This window comes from Telopea speciosissima, chromosome 5, assembly GCF_018873765.1.
Source record: "Telopea speciosissima isolate NSW1024214 ecotype Mountain lineage chromosome 5, Tspe_v1, whole genome shotgun sequence".
NCBI classification, from domain to species: Eukaryota; Viridiplantae; Streptophyta; class Magnoliopsida; order Proteales; family Proteaceae; genus Telopea; species Telopea speciosissima.
Window position 1 is genome coordinate 53,688,565 of NC_057920.1, and position 10,471 is coordinate 53,699,035.

General features: G+C 40.6%; 1 pseudogene; it reads right to left on the minus strand.

Moving 5' to 3' along the window:
* Window positions 1-243: 243 nt before the first annotated feature.
* On the minus strand, window positions 244-4,404 carry LOC122662094 (annotated as a pseudogene).
* Window positions 4,405-10,471: the final 6,067 nt, after the last annotated feature.

A 10,471-nucleotide genomic window follows, 5' to 3' on the forward strand; every position in this document is an offset into this window, starting at 1 on the left:
TCCAGCCTACTGATGGGCGAAATAAAACTGAATAGGAAGATCCCAAGATGATGCAATGTACCTATTCCTCGCAGAGTCCAAGGGCGAGAGAAGGGAAGGACTTTATGATGGATCTCGAACTCTATAGACCTACAAATCTGCTGAATCGTACGAGAAGAATGGGACTACTTTCTTTTATTTCTTTCCTATTAAATATGATAAATAGAAACATAGAAGGCCAACTTTCCAACAGAGTCATTTGGGTTACTGTGGTAGGTTATTGAACTTGCGGTGTCGATACTCACCATATGTCTTAGTTGAAAACTTAGCTGGGTTTTGATCATTCACAAGCAATGGATTGGGTCCAATTACAGCTTCTGTTGGAGGGCAGCAAAATACTGCCCAAGACATGCGCTTTCGGTCCTTGTTCACCACACTCCTATGAAGAACACTCTTGTACTTCCCATTGCTTATTACCTGCCACCATTATATAAAAATGTTATATTATTGCTGAAAATGAGGTTAACTACTCCAATTTTCTTTTCTATAATGGGCACATCTGAATCATTCACCTAATGAAGAAAGCTTAAAATCACTTCTTTATGTATTGTACTCATGCATGGGTCAGGGCAAGAAGCAGTTTCAAGGAAATCTTCCTCACAAGGACTCTCCCTCGTAATCTACATTCCATTCCAGTCTCCTACAAGGATCTGATTTCCTTCTGGAGACACCAACCCTAACTAGACTCTCACTATCATCTCTCCAAGTTATAAATACACGGGTAATCACACAGGTATGGATCGAATTCGCTACTACCAAGTTTTCCGCATTATTGCTCGACCTGTTCGTACCATTGTTGCTTGAGAAACTGACTTAGGCTTCGGAGAATCCCTTTTGAAGCCCCATCCGATCCTCTCTTGTGTCTCTGACTTTGTCTTTGCAGGCAAACCCTGCATGCGCATCAAGCAAATCCAATTTTGTATGGAAACAGATGACATATGTCTAGATCCTCTATGAACCATGCCATAGAGGAACCCCTATAGCAACTACAAAATAGGGTTAAAAACATCACAAGGGGTATTCTGGTACTCATAAGATGTACTAGAATAGTGACCAAAATACAATTCTGATGCTGATTCTTGCATTGTGATTAGTGCATATAGAGAGTTTTCTGCTATTATGTATTTGTAAAGTGGATGCTCAAGTGTGTTCTTCACACTTGGCCTTATGTCTAGGTTTGTTTGTTGTCTTTCCTAAGTTATTTGTCCACGTGTATAGGTAGGAGTTATAGAGGTATAGTCTCACGTTGATTACTCTTTGGCCTATGTTTCTTCACATGAGGGATAACATTAAGGTATTGGGAGTTATAGAGGTGTAGTCTCACATCGTTTAAGTTTAGCCCTTGGTGCCTTGAAAAGCTTTCTCCACCTAATGACTTAAGGTTTTGGGTTGGACTCTCCAACTGTTAGACAAATGCATAATAATAAAGTTGGGGTTGGGGTTTAATCTCTATCTGGTCTCCAATGTGAAAAAGGAGAGAGTTTGGCACATAATCAACGGCAAACCAGTTCCCATCTTTCCACACTTGCAGGCCGGGGACGTCGTTGGGGACAAGTATGGTGATTGCAGACATGTCTGTGTGTGCTTCCACTCCCAAGGCTAATTCAGGTTGTGGGCATGGTGGGTACATGTTTATCTTCATTTCTAGCTCAATCTCGTCAATCCCCAAAGTAGATTTCATAGTCTTCCCCTCCAAACCAAGACCCTCAGATAGCAGCTCCAAGACCTTATCAGTCACCTCCAGCACTTCCTTTGTGTATTCCTCGTTCACTTCCCTGCATCAAATTTCATGGAAATTATACAAATACCAATCATATGTTTCTTGATTAGTTGAGGAGAGGGAGAAAGGCGTCTGCTATTAATTCTACATCATCAAATAGTATGCATGGAAATTTCGTATTATAAAAATATAAAAAAATTAAAAAAGAAAAAGAAAAAAAGAAAAGGGATGAAAAATACTGTCGGGTCGCATAGCCCTTGCATCAGTGTGGGGCCAATGAGGAAACGCGTGGCAGCATCCAATAGGAAGTGTGGGGCAGTCATTTCCCATCCCTTGTGTGTGGGTGCAAGGAAACACGACCCGGCAGCGTTTTTTTTTCTCAAAAAAGTAAAATGATTGCTACACTACTCTTGTATACATTTCTTTATACCTTCCTCAGATAATTATTTGTGGGACGCACATGGCATTTCTCTTACTCTGACAATATGGATCCCATATGAATGATACAATTTTCTAACCCATGGTATGTCATCAGCTCATGGGATCGGATCTTGAAGTCAAGGAAATAATGATAGTTATTTCAAAATCCAATTAATGGTACATGAAAATGATTGTTCATCAGTTCAAAGGTTACAAATGAAGTGGTCCCACCCTAACAAAAAGGTTACAAATGAAGTGGTCCCACCCTAACAACTTTCAACCTAGAGACGTAAACGAATCAAATATGGATCAGATATGAATCGGATGTGATCGGATTTGGATATTTCATGACTGAATACGGATATCCCTAAATGGATGCGGATGCGAATCAAATTCGGATTTTTGACTATTCATTTACATCCCAGACGTGTGTAACCCAAATGTTCCTCCCCCGGAAAATATGATTTCACTCTCAATCCATGTCTCTCAGCTGTTGTAGTCTCATGATTCTCTTTTCCTCATTCCTTAGAACTTGTTGAATCTTCAAAAACCCTCAAGATCATTAGCTATTTAATTTTTTTATTATTAGTTGGATATCTATTCAGATCGGATAATTTTTTTTCTAGCTATTCAAATTTTGTTCCGAATATATATATATCCCTAAACATATACAAATACCCCTAAACGAATACGAATGAAAATCGAATTCTGATTTTCGAATATCCATTTACATACCTATTCCTAGCACAAAAATCACGATGAGTATCGTAACTAATGAATTTACTAAATTTATAGAGAATCTTTCACGGAGTTTATAATAGAAGTGTGATTAGTAGAAACCCAGTTAAGTTTTATTCAAATTTCAAGCATAAATTGGTAGAGTCTGATATCGATTCCTAACCAATTCAATACCGATTCATGGTATGGATCAAGGTTTAAAAAGTAATTAAACATAGAATTTTATTCAAAAAATCAGGAGTAAAACTAGTGGTGTCAATTCCAGCCCCTACAGAGCCCAGTCGAGAAACACCGAGACCGGTCCAGATCGTTTATTAAACATGTTGGGCTCAAACCCGACCTTAGTGCTATAGATCATTCCCGGTGCAGGGGTCTATACTGACGGTCACCCAACCATCCTGACCATTTACCAGCCCGGCACAGCCCAACCTACAAACCCGACCCTTCACAATCTATATATTCATATTTTGATCAATTATTGAATGTAACTATTCTTTCCTAATTTTTTTTATGATTTAATATGTATATTAAGCTTTCTAAAGTCCAAGACAGATTCTGAATAAAATTAAGGATCAGGACAAAAAGTAGAAGATAAATGGTTCAATAACCCATTTCAGGCCTATTTAGCCCAATTATTGAAACCCTGATTAAAGTCGGAAACCGACTGACCGTTTATAAACTGCACAATGCCTGCCATATCCAAGCGAAAAATTATCTCATCCTGTTCCCTGCCCGGTCTAGTTCCCTGCCCGGTCCAGTTCCCCCAATGCTTGTAATACAGAGGGGAGGACCTCACCTGGGCAGAATGTTCGGGCAGGGATAGGGTGGTCATTGCACCCCCTGTATTACAGGCACTGAAGGAACTGGACCGGGGAGGGAACTGGAGGAGATAAAGATCCCAAACGAGACCAACCTATTGACACCCCTAGAAAAAACTAAACCATTCGATCCGGATTGATATCGAAGCGATATCGGCATACCGATTACTATAACCCTAATTATAGTTGCATCGATCCATACCTATAAGCAGGAGGGTTTTGGGGCCATATTGCATAGTTAACCTTTGCAGGAGGCCAAGTATGATGGAAGAAATAATCAACCCACTCCACCTTCTCGTCATTGTTCTTTGTCATCTATGTTCCATAGCCATCAAACTTACCAGCAGAAGGATCATTGGCATATTTCTCTTTCTCTTCCTGTGGCAGAATGAAGAACTCCTCCCCAACCTCTTGTAGCCGATGAATGAGTGATGATGGTAAGCCATGATCGGTGAGAAGAAAGAAGCCCCACTCGCTACATGCCCATGATATCTCTTTCACAAGAATATCGGCCGGTTGTGACATAGAAATGACTGGCACCTTGACTCCTTCAAGAGCTTTGCTGTTCTCCGGCCTCTCATTGGCCGGACGAACAAACTGCACCGGCAGTTCCTTGATCCCTCCAAGTGCCAAAGCTTGAACCCTTGTCACCTCCATGGTTTCTCAAACTACTTGAGTTGAATGAAACAATATATTTTTTTTTGGGTAAGCTTCAATGAAAGAATACTATTTGGGTCTATTTAAACATGATGTGGCACTTGTATGCATTTTCATGGAGACAGAGAACGTTAGGTGCACACACTGTGATCCAAAAAGACAGCTCCAATGTGCGCTGCACTCATTGGCGCACTAGAGAGGATTTTCTTGCTTCAGTATTTGATAGTGCATGGTGCACATTGGATGTAACTCAGCTGATTGGCATATGTAAGTGTGATTATTTTTAAAAAATAATTTTCTTTTCTTCTTCTCTTGGCAATTAGACCATAGATGGAAAATTAAGTTTTTTGACTCGACTCTTTTTTTTTCGACAAGTCAAACCTAGTCAGGGCGAATCGTGTATTTTTTTAAATATATAAACAATAACACTAGAAATATAATACAATGACATAATTAAAAAAAAAAAAAAATTTATTAATGTGACTGTAATACCCATAAAACAATTAAAAGTGTGTCCTTTCTCAAGAAAACTAAAGTTGGGTGAGTTATGATGTCATGGGTTGAGGGATGCGAAGGTAGAAAAACACCCATGTCCCAACTCTCATCACTCTCAATAGGTACAAGTCATGTTTTAATAACCTATCATTATTATTATTATTTTTTTACCAAAAAAAAAATTTATTATTATTATTATACATCTTGGAACTACAAATTCAGTTTTAACAAATTAGACATTAAAGTTACTCATAGTTTGAACTACAAATTCAAATTGAATATCAATTTTTCCTTGGAATGAGGGTTTCAAAAATTTTGACCCAACTCGACTAGTCATTTTTAACTCGGACAAACTCGGACCTAGTTTGATCATTTTTCAACATAATTGAATTAACATGACTCTTGACCAAGTTTTGTTATTTTTTTACTCGATTCAGGTGGTCCGTCCGAATCAAAACCTGATTTTTCAACTACACTCTAGACAATCAAACAATGTATTTTAATAGAGACATAAAATGTGTTTTTTTTTTTTTGGGTTAAATTAGAAAAAAGGTGTTAGTTGCACTCTCCATATAGTACAATTAATGCAGGGGTTGGCTATACATAGTACAATTAATGTGGCGGTTGGATATACATAGTACAATTAATGCAAGTGTTTCCATCAAAAAATAAAAAAATAAAAAAATTAATGCAAGTGTTGGATATGTATATAAGGAGAGAACGCTCTTGGTCAAGTGGTGGTCCTTGTACCAGTACCAGGACCATTGGAAGTGCATGCCCAAGCATCCAATACATTGTACAATTAATGTGGGGTTGGATATACGTAGTACAATTAATGTGGGTGTTGGATATGTATAGGGGTGTCAATGGGCCGGTTTGGGCCGGTTTTGGTTCGGGCTTTTCGATTTCGGTGTGACTTTTATAGAAATCGAAACCAAACCATTAAGAAATATTCGATTTCGGTGCGGTTTCGATTTCGGTGCGGTTTGGTTTCGTGTCGGTTTCGATTTATGATAACGGATTGATTTCGGTTTGGATTCGGTTTGGTACCGATTTTATATAACTAGTAAGGTCCTGTTAGTGCTAATTTTTCTTCTCTTTCTCTTTTAAATACATAAAATATTTCAAATACAATGCATCTTTGTATCCTATGTCCTATGACCTATGGATTCAATTGGTTGGGTAATCACTAACAAAGGATATGAGATAAAGTGAGAAACTATCACAACACATTTAGGGGGCAATGGGGCATTAGGCATCTACTGATTTACTCATTTATAGGATTAGGTCGGTTCGATTTGGGTTCGGGCCTAACGGTTCGGACTACCGGTGCACCGTCGGGCTAGCCCAAACCAAATCAAACCGTTTACCTTTATGAATCCACAAACCAAATCGAACCATTAAGAGTTTAGTCCGATGTGATCCGGGCTCGTTCGGGCTGATTCGGGCCGGTTTCACCGATTCGAATTGGGTATTGACACCCCTAGATATGTATATAAGGAGAGAACGCTCTATGTTTTTTGGTAGGAAGGAGACAATGGTTCCTGCACCAGCACGAGACCATTGGAAGTCCATGCCCAAGCATCGAATACCGATCCCTATCAACTTAAAAAATTGGAAATCTCTGGCTCTGTGCAGGTCATTATTTGAAATACCTATCAACGGCTTGGACGCTGAATCTGGCGGACGTCTCTGCTCTTCTAGAATCTTATGGAGATTGGGAGAATGCGACGTCTCAGCTTTTCCGAAATCTTAGGGACGTCCGTACACTTGGCGGACGCTAAACCTCTCTTTTCGTGATCTCTTTCTTTCTCTCTATATCATCTCTCTTTCTCTTTTGCTTTCACCGTTGGTTTTTGTTCGCTTACTCATATAGGTTTGATTCCTCTCATTTCGCCCATAGTGTTTCGTGTCTTCTGCAACTCTAAAAGTTTACATTCTAATTTGATTTAAATACCCACTGATTTATTCAATTATTTTAAATGGACAACAGGGTTAGGTTTGTTGCTGCTGCTGCTGCTGCTGCTGCTCTCTCTCTCTCTCACCCCTAAGTGGATATGAAGAGCTTATATTCTTGTTTTTGATTGCTAATTTAATTGGTTTTGGATCTACTGCTATTCACAAACATGATAGTAATGTTCAATTATGTGAATTTAATTATACAAAGGGGTTTTTTTAACCCATGCACACTAGAAGTTCAATTTGGATCCTCTACTTCCGCCCTGTCCGTACTTCCCACGTGCAACCGGGACACAGCAAGGTGGTAAAAAGACCACCTTACCCCTGCCCGAGTGCCTTACCTGAGTGGGGGTAAGATGGTCTTTTCTATCTTGCTGTGTCTGGGGCACACGGACGTAAGGGCAGGGCGGATACATAAATAAACCCACCGTACTTTTTAAGAACTCAACATGATAGTGTTTGTTACTTGTTCGGTTCTGTCCAAAGTTGGAACCGAACCAACCTTTTCTGAGTTGGGTGTCTTTGGTAGTGAATTCAAACCCTCCCCTATACCCAATTTTTCACTGCAGCAGCAGTGTTTTCTGCAGTAATGGTGTGAGTTGGCAAGAACAGTTAGAATCAACATCACTCAGAAAATGAGAAAAAAGTTGTTGCTGTAGTGAGGAACCATTCTAAACAGATCCCAGCGAATCTATTTTCGATCAGTAGTGTTCAACACAGAAAAATAAAACCTTCCTTAAAGGAACCTGGTAAAGGAAATTGAATGTATTATTACTTCCCAAATATCTTAGGATGGTAAAGAGTCATTACCATACGTTTCTGTTATGATGTTGAGAATCAATAGCTAGAATCAATTAATCATCAAACTAATCACATCTTGGGTTTTTGAAACTGTTATTTTAATTTTAACTGTGGACTCTGTATTAACTGATTTTAACTGAGTCATATGAGACCATACGTTTGGCTAATTTATTAGCAATTTTTTTGAGAAATTGGCAGGATATTCGTCTTTAAGAGAAGTTCCCTTCCACCATTGATCAAGCCAGATAAAAGTTCTATGACTGAGCCGATTTGAAATTCCTTGAGAGTAACTTCTCAGTTCAGCCAAATTAATTTAGAATCTAAACTTTAAAAATTATAGACAAATATTGAAACAATAACCTAAGATCAAAACCTGTTTTGAGAAATCAAGGTCATTAAGGTCATTCTGTAAACACATACCATGGAAAACATAACAAGTAAAGCTGTTTGTAACCAATCTGGTTACAACTTATGTTATAACCACTCTTTTATGTCCATCACTAGACACCATTGCACTTGCCACATATAGGGATTAAATTGTCATTTTACTTTCAGTGTATAACGGAAAAAAAGGTTATAGTTTCTATTGCATGGTATTAAGGTAATTATGTTGTCACACACATGAAAGAGGAGGAGTGAACTTGATGGAGTCGCCGGTAATAGCCGGAATGCCATTTCTGTACTAGTTGTAAGGAAAACCAACCATTGCTCACATTTTTTACTCAATCTTTTAAATAATTTCAGAAACCAATCAAACTCATCGTATGGCTGAAGAAAGAATAATACCCAAATTTGATTGTTTCTGAAATTTTTCAGCAAATCCTAAAAAATTAAACTCAAAGTTTCGGCCAAACTGCGGTGGGTTCTTTGGTTTAGAGTTCTACCATATATATATATGACAAGATACCAGTACAAAGGGGTCTAAGCGTGACAACTCCCGCACAACACAGCATCCTCATCACTTCACCTTGATTGACTCCTAACCAGCTAATTAGTATTAATACTTTCTAATTTAGAATTAATTTTGTACTATGACAGAAAACTCTAACATAGAATATTCTTTTCACTGATCTTCTTGATGAACCCAAAATTACACCGGCCAATTGTGAGCCGCCACATGTCCCGGCTCAAGTGGGAAGATAATCCCAAGCCCGGCCACCTTACGTGTCACTTGGTTAGCCCGGAAGGCCAAGACCAACAAGGAAGTCCAAGAACCAAGTCCAAGTACTACACACAAGCTACTACCGTCATCGACAAGATATGCATCACCTCATCAGTTGAGGGTACCACCTACCAGAGGCATAGTTCCAGATGGACTCATGTGCCAAGGACCTTATCCAACATACAAAGACGTATGAATGTCTATCTACCAGGAACATCCTCCCTACTGGGACTCTATCTCCCGTAGGAGAGCAACCAACCAAGAGAGGAATCCTACTACCTAGGAACGTCTATCTACTACGAGGACTACTCGTCACCAACTGGGACTCTCCACACCGCCACACTCCACTATAAATACGAAGGTACTCTACCCCCATTAACCCATCTTGAATTCTAACTATTCATCTGTTTGCTCAGAGAGATCTAACTTAGGCATCGAAGAGTCCTAGGCTGGTACCACACTGGTTCTCCTTTGTCACCTAGGTCTTTTTGCAGGTCACGACACTCGTACATACCGCCAGTCAATTTCTTGACGCAATAGATTGGCACTGTCTGTGGGAATGACACTAGCCAACGTATCTACTAGCTCGATTCCTCAACTACTCAATGGCACCATGGGGTAGGAAGACCGCTCCCTCCACCAACAACACTGCGAGGGAGAGGAATGGGTCACCTCCACTAAAGAGCTCTCGTCGTAGAGCCAATGACCATGACTCTCAGGAGAGGGAGTTCCCAGAGAACGACCATGTTGAGGTAGTCGACCTCAACCCCGAAGTAGCTGTGGAGCCAGTACCTGACCCTAATGCACCAACAACTGTGGGTCAGGTCAATGACTTGCAACGACAAATCCTCAATGACCAACGACTCTTTCGAGACTACCTGAGGCAGCGGGCGACGTCCTACTGCCATAGGGCATTGCCACCACTAAGGACAGAGCCCATCCCTCGACAAGAGCCAAACCCTAGGAGGTCATCTCTTAGGGGTGAAAGATCAGAGAGACTCGCAAGGCATGCAAGTCCCACTCACCAGAAGGGAAATCCTTCGCATCATCCTAGGAGAACGGCGGACCTGCCAATACGTTCGGGACATGGGGTGTCACCAACACACAGGTCGGTGGTACCTAGTCCAGAAGGTTCGATCAGAAGGTCAGTATTCCAAGGGCGACTAGGAGGAAGTCACACGCCAAGGTGGAGCCAGACCTACTGAGAAGAAAGTCCTTCGCGTTCACGCCAAGGTTCCTCACGTCATGACCATTCACCATCATGTCAAAACTTACGGTGAGAGGGAACTTCAAGGAGAGGTTGACAGCGAGGTTGCAGCGAACGTCCTGCCAGGCGTGACGGACAATCACGAGAAGAGGAGCTAGACTAAAGACTTTGAGATTTGGACGAGAAGCTGGAAGGGCTAAAGAAGCAGACAAAGGGTGAGACACACTCGGAACCAGGACAACACCCATTCTAAGCAAAGATCATGGCAGCCACACTTCCCTCCCGGTTCAGGCTACCCACCCACCTTCGAACTCTACAGAGGTGCCACAGACCCTAATGACTATATCAACTACTTCAATGGGATGTTGACCCTATATAGGGGATCGGACGTGGTCTCCTGCCGGGCATTCCCTGCATCCCTTAAGGGTGCAGCCACTTCATGGTTTTTCAGGCTA